The 14,032-nt window shown below is 37.8% G+C and overlaps 1 protein-coding gene across 2 annotated transcripts in view; it reads left to right on the top strand.

The window, feature by feature from the left end:
• Positions 1–4,190: 4,190 nt before the first annotated feature.
• Positions 4,191–14,032, top strand: part of phactr4b (phosphatase and actin regulator 4b) — a 63,039-nt gene continuing 53,197 nt past the window's right edge. The window contains exon 1 of one of the 2 annotated variants that reach the window (XM_016275636.1): positions 4,191–4,328. The gene's annotated coding sequence lies outside the window, so the exon portion shown is untranslated. Of the gene's footprint in view, positions 4,329–4,731; positions 5,233–14,032 lie in introns of those variants that run through there. The other variant, XM_016275637.1, reaches the window with a different exon arrangement.

Genomic DNA, 14,032 nt, shown 5'->3' on the forward strand with positions numbered 1-14,032 from the left:
TAGACCTTGGGCATCTGTGTGTGGGGGATACTTGACTCACTCAGTTCGTTCAAAAACTTTGATTCAAAACAGTTCTGCCGTGGCTTTGTTTAGAACTATTTTCGTTGAGCAAAATAGGCAATATTGGCAGTATTGTGTCTAAAATTTAACACATTACATTCTAGGAAAAAACGTACAACACTGTCCCATGGTGGTACCTTTTCAAAACTTGCATTTACCTTTTATTTTATTTGTTTGTTTGTTTATTTGGATCACCATTAGCTATGCCCTAAGGCATTGCTAGTCTTCCTGGGGTCCACACAACACTTCACATTCATACATTATTACATACATTAAAAAATTAGAAGTTAATTACATTCTCCACATTCCAAAGCATCTCTATAAACATTTCTTCTACCCCTTTAATATCTATAACACCTACTATATAAAAAACATATTACTTATTAACTAATTCCTATACCAATTCCTATTCCTTTTAGGTACTAATATGTACATTTTAGGTACTATATGTGCCTTTAAGGTGGCAATATGGACTCTTTAGGTACAAAGGTGTACCTTTTGAAAAGGTACCGCTCCAGTGACAGCTTTATTGAACTGCTGTGTAAAATCAATATCACACTTGCAATCGTGGAGATATTCAGGAAAAAAAACAGCACTCTTGCTGCTAAACTATGGTGTATATAGACTGTAGAAATGCTGGGTTAAAAACAACTCAGCACTGGGTGAAATATTTTAAGCTAGCCATATAATCATTTTTAAACAATAGTTGAGTTAAATAAAACTACCCATAAAGTTGGGTTAAACATTTAACCCAACTGCTGGGTCAACAACCCAGTCTCTGGGTTTGTCCATATTTTACCCAGCACTGGGTTGTATTTATAAGACAAAAACCCATAGTATGGGGTATTTTGCCCTCATATCAATCTATCTCGTTTCAGTTTTAGAGACCTAAGTGCATTCATAGGCTTCATTACGTCAAGTAATCGTCCTGCATCAGGGATGTTAAGTATGTTGCTGCTCTTACAGTAACATACATGCTGTGTGGTATAGAGATCTCCAAAAGTTGTCCACTAAACACAGGTTCCAGCACATTATGCCCAATGCCCATTATGCATTATTATGTTAAATTATTCACAACACAGTATGTGCAGCCCTCTTAGTACAACAGTTCTGCCAAGAAAATGGAGTGATCATGCGCATGGAGCATGTACATACTAATAAATGCTACAGTTTCAAAGAGCTTTTTGTCTCCACAGATCCCTGTTTTCATAGATCCGAGCAAAGTGCACACACTTTTATCAGAGCAGTACCAGTACCCTGGATGAATTTACAGTACCAATATAAGAGATTATCAAATAGAAATGCAGCTTCTAAAAGACTCTGTAGCACAAAGGACATCAGCTAGTGGAAAACATGTGATCATTTCCATGGTTGATTATTACTGGATAAAATAATGTTAACATTACCCCCATTGTTCTGATCTTCATTTCGGAAGTTGCATGGAACATTTTGATTGCTTGAGTTTTACAGCCTGGAATAGGATTGGCTGAGGATGTTTCACCAGAAGCCAACCCTCTGCCCTTCCTGTTTTGGTGGTTCACTCATGGATGTTGTGCTCGCCTCTAGAATTCTCTTCTTGGATAGTTGAGTTAAGTTTGTATTCTATGCGTCAATTTGATGTCTCTGACTTTCTGAAATATAACTTCAGCCTTCTCAGGAGGAGAAAAAACATATTTGAAACAGAATATGCAATGCTTGTAAGAGTTTCTACATTAACAGAGTATCTGCCATGGTTTACATTTCACCTTTTTCAACAATATGCATGATACCTTGTTTTTCATTATCGTTTAAAACTATTGCTATTGCCTCAGTCGTACGAGGCGTTGTCAGCTGTTAGAGGATGAACTTTGATTTGTTATGTTGAGTAACTAAATTATAAAATTATCATGCATGACTTTGCAAAAAAGACTACACCTTCATGTGTCTTGGTTACCAAATGAAGTTATGCAAAATATGTCAATTTTATGTAAAACATTCCTCACCTTATTACTGACGTGGCTCTAGATAAGCAATTGTGGGTGTTTGACATTCCAATGAACTGAATCAGAAATATTACAAATGCTTATAATACAGATCTATTTAAATGAAAAATCAAAACGGTCTTCCAGAATTATTGCAAAATGATTTATTTATATATTTTTCATTTTCCATCAGTAAATTAAATATCCTATTCGTAAGAAATTTATCAGGAAAGCTCCCTTAAACATAAGTGATAGCACAGGGGTTTCCCCACATTTATTTCTACACTTTATTTTACAACCGATTCTAACGTTCCACAATTGTTCTTTTATTGTAGGCCTACTGTATCTAAAAAATAGTATCACTGTCATAAACACATCATCCTTTTCTAATTTACATTTGCACAAGACAAATGGGTGTTCAAAAGCAGAAAAGAAAAAAGAAATGCAAAAAAGCCTCCATTAGCACTTCTCTAGAGTTCCACTGGGTGGCAGTATTCTGTTACTATCAATTCCCAACAAGAATCCCTTTTAAATGACAACACTTACATGACAACCCTATCATTTTCTAATTTTGGTGTAGTTAAATGTGAGCTCCATGCTGTGTTAAATAAAACCTTGGGATGTCAGCAGATATTCAATCCTAATTAGTTGCGACTTTTAAAATCTGAAAAGCACAGACATTACAGTACCAATATTGAACCTTTGCATTTTAAGTGGTTCTCAGCTACATTGTTGTTATTGTTTTACAACTACAATGGCACTTAGAACAATTTTCAAAAGTAAACGCAAGCTCCCGAAAATGGCATTTCTGGGCGTACAGTAGAGTCTACGTGTAAGAGAAATTCTAGTTTATACATGATTACATTGCATGAAGCATTTATGGAGTCACGGGCTTTCAGCCTCCCTTTGACCCATCTGACCACTTTAACTACTAAGGTTATCTCACTATACAATTTCCACTGACTCACCATGCTATACATTACAGATTGAAAAGTTCACAAGTCCTGTCACTGGTGTGACATTGCAGAATTTAGCCAGGTGCATGATTATGACCTATTTCCTACACTAAAAAATGCTGGGTTGTTTCAACCCAATGTTGGGTCAAATATGGACTAACCCAACTGTTGGGTTAAAAAGCTCATTTAAAAATGTAACCAAAATTTAACCCAACAGTTGGGTTAGTCCTTATTTGACCCAACATTGGGTTGAAACAACCCAGCATTTTTTAGAGTGTATTTAACTAAGTCACATGCAGATGAAAATAATGATTTTCCTTAACCAATCCATTTTTACAGGCCTCTGGCTATTTTTCTATGATGTGTTCTTTAAAGTAATAAAAATGACAGATTTGTGGAATTTTTTAATATATAGTTTTGTGCTTTTAGGCACACTATACTTTACTAATCTTACATAGCTGTTTTCTCAAAGGAGTGGTTTTCCACTGGGAGAGAAAACTCCACAAAAAACATCCACCAAACAATTAGAATATCATAAAAGGCGTAGTTTTATATATTTACTTCATGGTTTATTACATGTTATTTGTAAGAAAAAGGATGCCACATTCACAGACAAAATGGATAGCTCACTTGGTTCTGTAAACTATTTTGTGAGTATTGCTAAATGTGAGTCATTTTGTTAGTATGCAATATGTGTAACATAACCAATAAAGTAGATGTTTTGTTTTGAGATGCATACCACGTAGTGCATTAAAAGTTTGTCTATGCATGAATCTGTTTTTTGGATATTTTTTTACAGCCACAGACTAAAAACTTTCATTGGGATATTTCGTTGTTATATTTTACCCAGTATATCTTGTTTCGTCTTACATTTAAGTCAGTGATATTCATCAAGATAAATGTCCCTTAAATTTATATAGCCTATTCTTTTGACCATTAAAATGGTTGCACCATTCAGTAGGCTAATTTCTACCTCCTTGTAAACTAAGTCTTTCTATTACATAGCCTGATAAGTAGTACATACAGATCAATACTTCAGCTGAAGTATATAGAGAGATATAACTATAAAGAGAGCGTGAGTTGCAAGTGTTTCGTTTCCCCTGCAGCGCCTCATGGGTAATGTAGTCAATTACGGTGACGCAGACAATGGAAGCGGGCCGAGGTTCTTTAAACTGAAAACTACAATCACCATACTTCCTGCCCTACGATTTCCGGTATCTTTGGGAAAAGTTTCAATGGGGGTTGGGAAAAAAAAAAAAGAGTAATAAAGAAGTATCCGTGTTGTCGTGTACATGAAGTGAAACTAGACGGGGGAAGAGGAGGGCCAGTGCCATAGACGTAATAGGGGAAGGTAAGAGATGTTACCTATTAACCAGATGATGCATGCGCAGGTGAATCGCATTGGAAAGAAAGTTGCTGCAATGCAAATCTCAGCTTTTGCAAGTGTTATGCACAAAGGTGCTCGTGCACATACAATTTATTTTCGTCATATGCTTTCCCTCCACACGCACAGCCAAACGTGTATGTTTTATTATTATGAGAAAAAACACTGCATCAGTACTTGTGCTCAAAGTTGTAGCGGCAGCCCTCATCGTGATGCTCTGCATAATCTCTGCACGCTTGCGTTCCGTTTTTCTCAATTGCATGCGTTCAGTGCTTGTAATAACCACAATGAACTGTGCATTTCCCCTTTAATCTGGCATTAAGTACTGAGAAGATCTGTGAACCTAGAACACATGTGAAAATGTTTGCCGTTAGGATGATCAGCTGACTTTTCAGCATCGCACGAGAGCTGTGCTTCTACGAATCTGTATTTGTTTACGGAATGGAGACCGAAGCCCCTCGTTTTAATTTGACAGACAATACTCAGTGCTTTCCGAATTTATCACCGCTCATTTTCAGCTCCATTTGAAATCCGAGCGATCAGGAGCACGCGCCTCCACTCCACTCGCAGTGAGCATTTCGCATCTACCGCCTGGTTTTTTGTTTTCTCCATTGTTACTCAAAATCGATCCCAACCGTTTCTGAGATCCGGTGTCTGATCTTATCACATGCAAAGATTGACCTCGTCAGCTTGCGTAACATCGAGGAAGATTTCATCCTGAGAGCATCTAATTTGTTCTTTGTGCACGAGTCGTTTCGAGGACTTGATCAGCTCGGAGCTCCATCATTCATCACTCATTCATTGCTCCAGTGAAGCTCTAATTTCTCTCTTGTGCCTGAGTGAAAGATTGAGATGGATTGGCGGTTGCAAGGTAGGGTGAAGGACACTTATTTAGCTATTTCATTTTAAGAAATATCTTTGTTGCTCTGTGTGGTTGCAGTGCAGACCATCTGATTTTACTCGCGTTGGTATTCTTTTTCAAGGAGGACACAAACGCTGACAAGAACGTGCTTTAGTGAAAATATCAGGGTTTTCAATTTTTATAGATACAGAGACACTAAGCAAACCAAGAACCTTCAGTATGAAATGTTGTTTTCTTTATAATAACTTTGATAAAAAATGTAACTAAATTGAACACTTCTAGTTAGACATTTAGAAATGATTGTAATTAAAATGATCTCTAAGATATGGATATCCCTGGGTATGCCCGGTTGAAAATCCTGGTTTGAGATCATGATTTGTATATATGTATGTATGTATGTGTATATATATATATATATATATATATATTTTTTAGTACAGTTATTCTACTTAGCCTATACAATTATCATGTGTCAAGTCGTCTGTTTAAACTATTTGGTATAAAAATGAATAGATCTTAGAAGCTTTTCATTGTAAATCTAAATGGTTACTTCAGAGAGATGTGTAGATGAAGACATGAGGTTGTTTTAGTTGGTAAGGATGTTGATAGAATTGGTTTAATTTCCTTTAAATTGAAAATTGTCATTTCATTTTTGCTTTTGATTGATGGCTCATGAGAATGTGTATTGTCTATGCATGCAAAATTATTTTTTAATTTTATTTTTTACTTCTGTTAGGGCAGCCTGCTTCACACCGCATGCACAAGTAGTGCTTGAGTGTAGCAATGGCGTAACTATAACAGCAGGTTTGCATTGTACTCTCACACTGATGGTGAATCTGCAGCATAATGAAGCTGTGGCTTTATGCAGGGAATAAAATGATTTTTGGGGTTACTGCATTTAATGTTTCTTTTAATAATGACCATACATTATAAAAAGGTTATCTGGGGTAGGCCATTGAGATTTATGACCAACTTGATCTTTGTGAAATCTAATTCATGAGAGGAGGTGGATCACATTTACATCCAAATTATAATTTATCTACTTAGAATGGAACCCGAAACCCCAAATGTAGCTTTTTGTTGCTTGGCCTGTATTCTGGCCTCAGTGAGTAATTGGGTGAGTTCAGTGGTTTATGTTGCTTCATAATAAACTATTTTGTAATAGATTGTCTATAAATAGTATTATAGTGCATTTTACTGTATGTTCTGCTTATTTAAGCATGCTATACCTGGCAAAAACCTCTCTTCAGCAAGGTGTTATTGTAGTAGAGCTAAACCATGGTGACAAGCCAAATTTTGGTGGTTATGGGTTTCGAAATAATTATGTGCTGCTTTTGGAGCGAAACAGGCCTGATCGTGGTTCTAACCCCATCTCATGAGAAAAGTTACTTTTTATGATGTGGTGATTTTGTATGAATATATATATATAAGTGATTCATACAGAAATGAAACATTTTTAAGAAAAAAAAATGAAGCGTGAAAGTAGGGCTGCACGATAAACCGAAATGGAATCGAGATCGCGATTCGACAGAAGCTGTGATTGCCATGCGTATCTTTCAGTGAAGCACGGTTCTGTGATCAGCAGTAAATCTCCATCCAAAGGCCAGAGGGCGCTCTCACGCTGAAAATGGCTATCGCTGAACTGCTTTCATTGATTCAACGTGACTAATAAACACACGACTACGGCAATATACGGTTTATCTGAGTTCTTATTATTATCATTTTCATTAAAATAAAGTATATTTAATGCAATGCCTTTATCACTGCTTAAATACTATGAAATATGTTGCATGCCTTATTCTGTGTAAGAAGCCACATCATCTCACAGAAGGATTTATTTCAAACACTCGACTGACATTATGAAGTGAGTTTGGAGTAAAAATGTGTTATTAAATGTGGTATTTTCACATGCTTTCAGATGGAGCAGCATTTACTTCACAGAGCCGTAGTTAACTGAGAAGCTATGCAAACAGCTGTCATTATCGCGAACGATTTCTTCGATTTCATAATCGTGCAATAAAATCGTCTGTGTTTTTTTTTTTGGCGTAACTTGTCAGTGAACTACGGCTATGTGTAGTAAATTCTGCTCCATCTGAAAGCACGTGATGATGATTTCCTGCTGATTACAGAACCGGCATTACTATCAAAATGCACATGACAATCGCATTCGATTAATCGTGCAGCCCTAAGTGAAAGTCCACCCCTAAACCTAACCGTCAGTGAGCCATAAGGAGATCGTAGGAAAACATACAAATGAGATCATACAAATTCGTACGAATTAGCCACCAAAATGTAAAATTAGTTACAAATTACCATGAGAGTGTGTGGCACCTTGAGCTGCTCTACCACTTAAACATCCTCCAGTATTGATTGAGTTAGTTTGTCTCCAGGAGATCTCATCCCACTAAATCCAGTTTGCCAGTTATCAGGATTCAGTCACAAGATCTTACTTCAGTGGCGGGAAATGGAGAGTGCTTTTCCCCCAACTCTATAAAACAGAATTTCATTAGGAAACAAGGATTGACATCCTTTCCATAAAGCACGACTCGGTCAAGGTTTGCGTGTGCCGTTAGTTTCCCAGGCAATTTACAATACGGAATTAGTCTGAAGTTTGGTTCGGACCGGTGTTTTGGGCTCCTTGGAAAGTGGGCCACAGGTCCCTGGGGTAAGCGAAGTTTTTCTGGGGCAGGCGTGGCAATGACGTACAGGCGGTTCGGAATGGGAACGTACAGCACTGTCCAGTCATTCTGAAGGGAGCCGGGGGTGTGATATGCGGTCTGGAGGTAGGAAATACAGGTCTCGCTTCATAGTTCCCTAAATGGAGCTCTTCCATTCTGATTGAGGTCTCGGCTAGAGAGGTAGGCCAACTTCTAGAGCGATTTATTTATAAAAAAAATTTAAATTACAGTAAGATTGCGTTTGGATTACATTGGTAGATTGGAAGTTCACCGTAGATGCTGTCTTCCCCCGCAATTGGCAAAAGTTTGTGAAATCGAAACTCTGTTGACCTCCAGTGCATGTAACGATTTTTCTCTCAGCCATCAGCAGCTGTCTCTGCCCAAACCTAAACACACGAGTGAGCCTCGTCGCGCAGAGGTGGGATGCTATTTAAAGATCACACAAGCGTACCAGCTGCTCCCATTTCCATGCTACGTAATTGAATCAGCGCATCCAGTTGAAGAACTCGTCCTTAGATTTGAAAGTTCTGTTTATAGAAGAGGACTCTACTTTCTGTCATCCTTTCTTCTTTTCTGTCACTTGTGTTTGGAGAATCAACCGTTTGGTACTCCAGGCAGCTTGATGTAGGACACTAAACCCACTTTTATGTGTGTTAAGCTATTCTTAGGCAGTCAAGTTGTGGGCCTAGTTTTATACATGAGAGGGTGGTGCCGTAGTGTCACTCTTTTAACAGTGAGCTTTGGGGATGTGTTTGAGCGTGCCATCTGCTCTGATACAATTTCTATTATTGTTTAATCATTTCAGTCATTAAGGGACATCAGAGCTTTTTGGATTGGTCCAACAACTGACTATTTGACCTGTGAAGTTTAATTTCTCAATTTTTGATTATATATTTATTTAGGTAGTTGTATTTTTGGATGTTTTAAGTGACAAAATTCTTCAAAAAAAGCCAACTTTAAAGCACCTCTCCTGCAGCCATCCACATTCAGACGGAAGTCTTTGGTCGTGGCATTTTGCATCACATCTCATGATATTTTTAGAGCATTTCACCATGAGTGTTGTTTTTAAGAAAATGACCGTTTTTAAAAAAAAGTGTCTTGTGCAGTGTTAGTCTATTGCCCTCCTTTTTGCTGTTTCTTGTGTATCGTTTTATTTATAACGGATGATTAATTGATATCCCTTATTGATGGTCCCTTTGCAAGGGACCTCCCTTTCTAAAATGTAAAGGTGGCTCTATATATTCAAGATATAAACTCATTTTTACTGTAGACATATTCTAAGTATATGCAAAATATTTAGAATATATTAACTTTCTTTCAAGTTCACACTTTTTTTGCATCTCGTATGTCAAAAGAATAATATAATTTTTGGGATTAATCTCATGATTCATGACAAGTGTTTAGAAATTTGGTAAATTTTATTTGACCTTCCTTGTCTTGTGGCCTGACCCCAGTTTGAAAGCTCAGGTCTGCTTAACTAGGCAAACCCATGACTAGTCGATTTTGTAGTTTTGTATTGCCCTACTTTGGACCAAATGAAGAGCTTATTTGCATGTTTTTGTTTCTGGCTCAAGAGTATTTTTGTTCAGAATGTGGATTGGCCTTGGCGTTCACATATAGGGGTTCTAAAGGAGAGCGAGACGTCAGAGACGCAGTAGATGCAATAATAGAGTGCACATCTGTTCTATTTCTCCTCCAGAGTTTTCTTGCTTGGTGATTGAATTTGACAGTAAGAAATGTTTACCGTTAGTGATGTGCGAAATGTAAGGTCATATGACATTTGTCTTAAGAGATCGTTTTAATAACGTTTCCATCTAAATCTGGTTTTTATTATTTTATTTTGCTTTTATGGGTCAGCACCTGAACAGCTTGGTACCACACTGATTTTGCCACGTGTAATTTACAGTATGAAGGATTTTAGTTCCCTGAGTGCACATCCTAAATGGTGCACGACGGAGGCTGAGGAGTTAAGCACCCAAAGAAGAAATAGGCCAGTTACATCCTTTTTTCACACTTCATGTCCTGAGGGAGGCTGTGAGGATGGGTGTGTGTGTGTGTGTGTGTGTCAGGGATTAGCATGTGTTAGGTATAGCCGAGTGTCAGGTTCTTGAGGTGACACTCCCTTTGCATTTGGGAATATGACAACATGCTCACTTTCTATTCCTGTGTTATTATTAGGGGTGCTCCGATCAGGATTTTTGAGGCCGATCACAGACAGCAGTATCTGCCGATACCGATCTTTTTAAAGCCTTCTATTTATCATTTATAACTATTTATAGTGATACTCCAATCAGAATTTTTATACATTTATTCAGGGCCTGAATTTTTTATTTTTGAAAATGGTGGAAATTCCCCTCTTAGGTGACACTTGTGAGAGGGGAAGCAGCTTTCACACAGGAATCCGCTACTGTTCCGTGGCTGTTTACCACAAACACAACATTTATCCATTATTTTGATTTCAAATCCAAACACTGTCACTGGAAATGCTTTTTCAGCATTGCAATTCTTTTTTACACAGTACAGTAATACAGTATTTCACAGACATGTTTAAACACAATAAATATAAGCAACACATTATTAAATGCATTTTAAGTTTGCATTTACTTGTAGATTTATATATTAAGTTGCTCAAGCAAGTGGCAAAACATTTAAACTACTTTTCTTATGTTATCACAAACTTACCATTGACAGAAATAGTCAGCTCTACTGCCTTTCCTTTTGCATTGAAATCTTTATTACAAGCAATCATGGTTCATAAAGAACTTTGTTTTCCTACCTCCACAAGTGCCGTCTATTATTGCCTTGTTTATCTAAAAGTACTCTTTCCCTTTAAACCTAGTCAAAAAGCCATGTGTTGACTGAAACACAGTAGACTTTAATTATATGCATTTATGGTGTAATTACTACATTTTCGTGTCAATCCATGTTCATATTTACTGCAAGCAATGCGCTGTCACAACGCAACAACGCAAAACACTGGCATTTTGAGTTTCTGCTAGTGATTTCTATGGAGAAAAATCACTTCCTGCCCTCCAGCTGCATTGCGCGCGTCATCAGTGACGTCATGTACAAACTACCTATAGACTCGGTGCGGAAACGATCTCTGCACCGTTCCTGAATGCACTGCCAGGCCGCAGCTGTGTGCAGTGAACGCTTTAATCCGTTAACATGAGCGTGGAAAAAATACGCACAACGTGTGCACTGCAAACAGAATAATGTGAACTTGGCATTATGCATTAGTGATGGGAAGTTAGGATCATTTTACCGACTCGGACCTTTGAGTCTCGTTCAGCAAAATGAACGAATCTTTTTTCAAGTAATTTCATTCATTTTAACAAAATATAATTAAAATGTTATGTTACTTCCCTAACACGTCTACTACTTACGCAAACGTTGATCACACTACAAACAATACAAAACTGCTATAAGAAACAGAAAAGATTAATTCATTGTTTACCTGAGTCTTCAGTCTATGATTAGCTCACCACCTCTTATCTGACAAGTCTTCTGGTTAAAGCTTTTGGGGCTGTCACGTGATGAACGAACGACTCGGAAAAACTCGAACCAGGTGAACTACTTGACTAATTCCAGTACAGATAGGATGTTGCGCATGCGCGACTGAACGAATCACTCCCCGAGACGACTCGTTCTTCCCGAGCCACATTAAAGATTCGTTCCAAACGAACTAATCGTTCAAGAACGACCCAACACTATTATGCATGTGCGCTGCGAGTGTGCATGAGCGCACGGTCTCCAGAAGAGCGCGCAAGCGCTGAATGATTAATTGGTGGCAAGAATTAAAAAGTAATGCAATTTATAAACATTAGTGACGATGTGACACTGCCTCAGTTGTGCAAGTGACAATTCCTGTGTCAACTGTGCAGTGTGCAGCTCGCTTATAGACAGACGCGATGTGTGGTGATTTGAAGCCATTTGCGTATTTTGAGAGCAAAAGAGAGAGAGCGCGTGCGAGTGGTGATTCACTCACGCTGTTTGTGAAATTACGTCTCAAACAAGGTTTTCAAATTACTTTAAGTTATTTAATGAAGAAATATGAAGGTGAGTACCTCACCTTCAGCGTTATAATTATTTCACCCCCACCGGACAGAGACTGAGACGGTGCCTCTGCATGTCATGCCAAACCCTCATGGCAGCGTCATCAGCTTGAGATCGGTTTTTGGAGATCGGCCTTTTTAGAGACCTCCGATCAAACATCCCAACGTGATTATCGGCCGATAGTGATCGGTAGCTGATAGGGTTGTGACGGTGAGGAAATTTTCCCACCAGTTAATCAACGTGTGACAACACCGGTAATACCGGTATCACCGCAGGGCGGGGCGTTCCCTCTTTCCCTCGCTTTTAAATAGCTTGAAAGCGCCGTGCACATTTTACTTTCACTTTTGAATTAGCGGCAGTTCGGCGTCAATTGCTTGAATGCAACAACAAAATACAACGTCAAACTCACTTTAGCCTATATATAAAACACAGAACTTTTATTATCAAAACAAATAACAATACACCATGCTATAGGGCAAGCTATGCCTAATATAAAATAACAAATAACTTACATAGTTTAATAGGTACAAAACTGGAAATAAGTAAACATACAATATATAACCAAATAAATAAGAAACGTAGAACGTTTATTAGCAAAATGAATGTCAAATAAAATAAATAAATGACAATTTAAATAAAGAAAATCAGCAAACAATGTGGAACCAATTAAATAATAAACAAATGTTTAAAAAAAACCCTTCCAAAATCACCTTAGATAAATGGCAAAAGTCTACATGCTTTTCAAAATCCAAAATATTGCCAAATAGGCACTTTTGCATCTAGTTTCGAAACGAAATCATCCGCGATCGTCTTGTCTGTCTCACCTCACTCTTCTTGTCAGTCAGCTCGACTCACTCTCCTCACTGGAGAAATGAAATCTGATCTGTGATGCGACTGTCGTTCGGCACGCTGCATTGAGCAGCCGCGTTCAGTTTTTAACTGTAGTGTCTGTTCTTTTACTGAACAAAATTATTTTTATTACTTTAAAAAAAATCTAAACGATGGTGGGGGTCGGTGACGTGGTGGGCAAGTGATGTAACCGGTGTTGTGGCTTAACACCGTCAACACTGTCTATTGCGGCAAGCCTAGTAGCCGATCAATCGGAGCACCCCTAGTTATTATATTGCCTTTGATACACACATTCAGGTCATATTCTCATTCATCTCAAACACTACACACATGAATTCTGCATGTATGCATAAATTCTCACCTTTTATGGAAGTACCCTGCACATTGTTCCAGTTTACAGTGTGACTCACTGCCGTTGATGCTTCTGGTCCAGGGGTGTGAGAACGGATTTATCTGAGACATCTGCTCCCAGTTAAGGCACTGAAGTGTAGGGTTCGGTATAGGGATGCACCGATATGAAAATTTTGCCCGATACCGATAACCGATTATTCTTTATTTTTGAAAGCCGATAACCGATATGTTGGCCGATAAATCTATATCCAAATTGTTATATACTTTTTGAGAGCCTGATTACAAAAAAGGTCTCATCATTAAAAGCCACATCCCAAACACTTCAACATAAGCAGCCTAGTTTGAACGGTGTACGTTTTAAAAATATTTTTACTCTCCCATTACCAAATTTAGTCATAAAAAAGTCTTACAAATAAATAAAATAATGCATAAATAATGCAAACAAGTCACTGGACATCATTACACGTGTAAAGAATTGTGCCGGTGTTTTATATGAATGTATCTCTGAAGGGAATTGACTGTCTTCAGAAAAGTTTCGATGGCATTTTCATTTGATCTGATAAAGTAGCATTCACAAGCGGAGCTGCTTTGATTACAGCCATTAACAGTTACTGGGGAAACCGCTAGTTTTATCACTCTAAAAGCGCCTCCTGCTGGCATAGAATGAGTTTGCATTTTAAATAAGCCCGTCTCCAGCAACATTTCCAGTTTTTGTTGTTGTTCAATTTTTTTTGTTTTCTGCAGCGACTCTGAGCACTTTTCATACCTTTTTTCTGGCTGAAGCACATTTGTTTCAATCTATAAGAATAATCAGCCTATACTACCAGTCAAAAGTTTTTGAACAGTAAGATTTTTAATGTTGTTGCTGTTTTTTT

Source organism: Sinocyclocheilus grahami, unplaced genomic scaffold (genome assembly GCF_001515645.1).
Source record: "Sinocyclocheilus grahami isolate Dianchi unplaced genomic scaffold, SAMN03320097.WGS_v1.1 scaffold96.1, whole genome shotgun sequence".
NCBI lineage: Eukaryota > Metazoa > Chordata > Actinopteri > Cypriniformes > Cyprinidae > Sinocyclocheilus > Sinocyclocheilus grahami.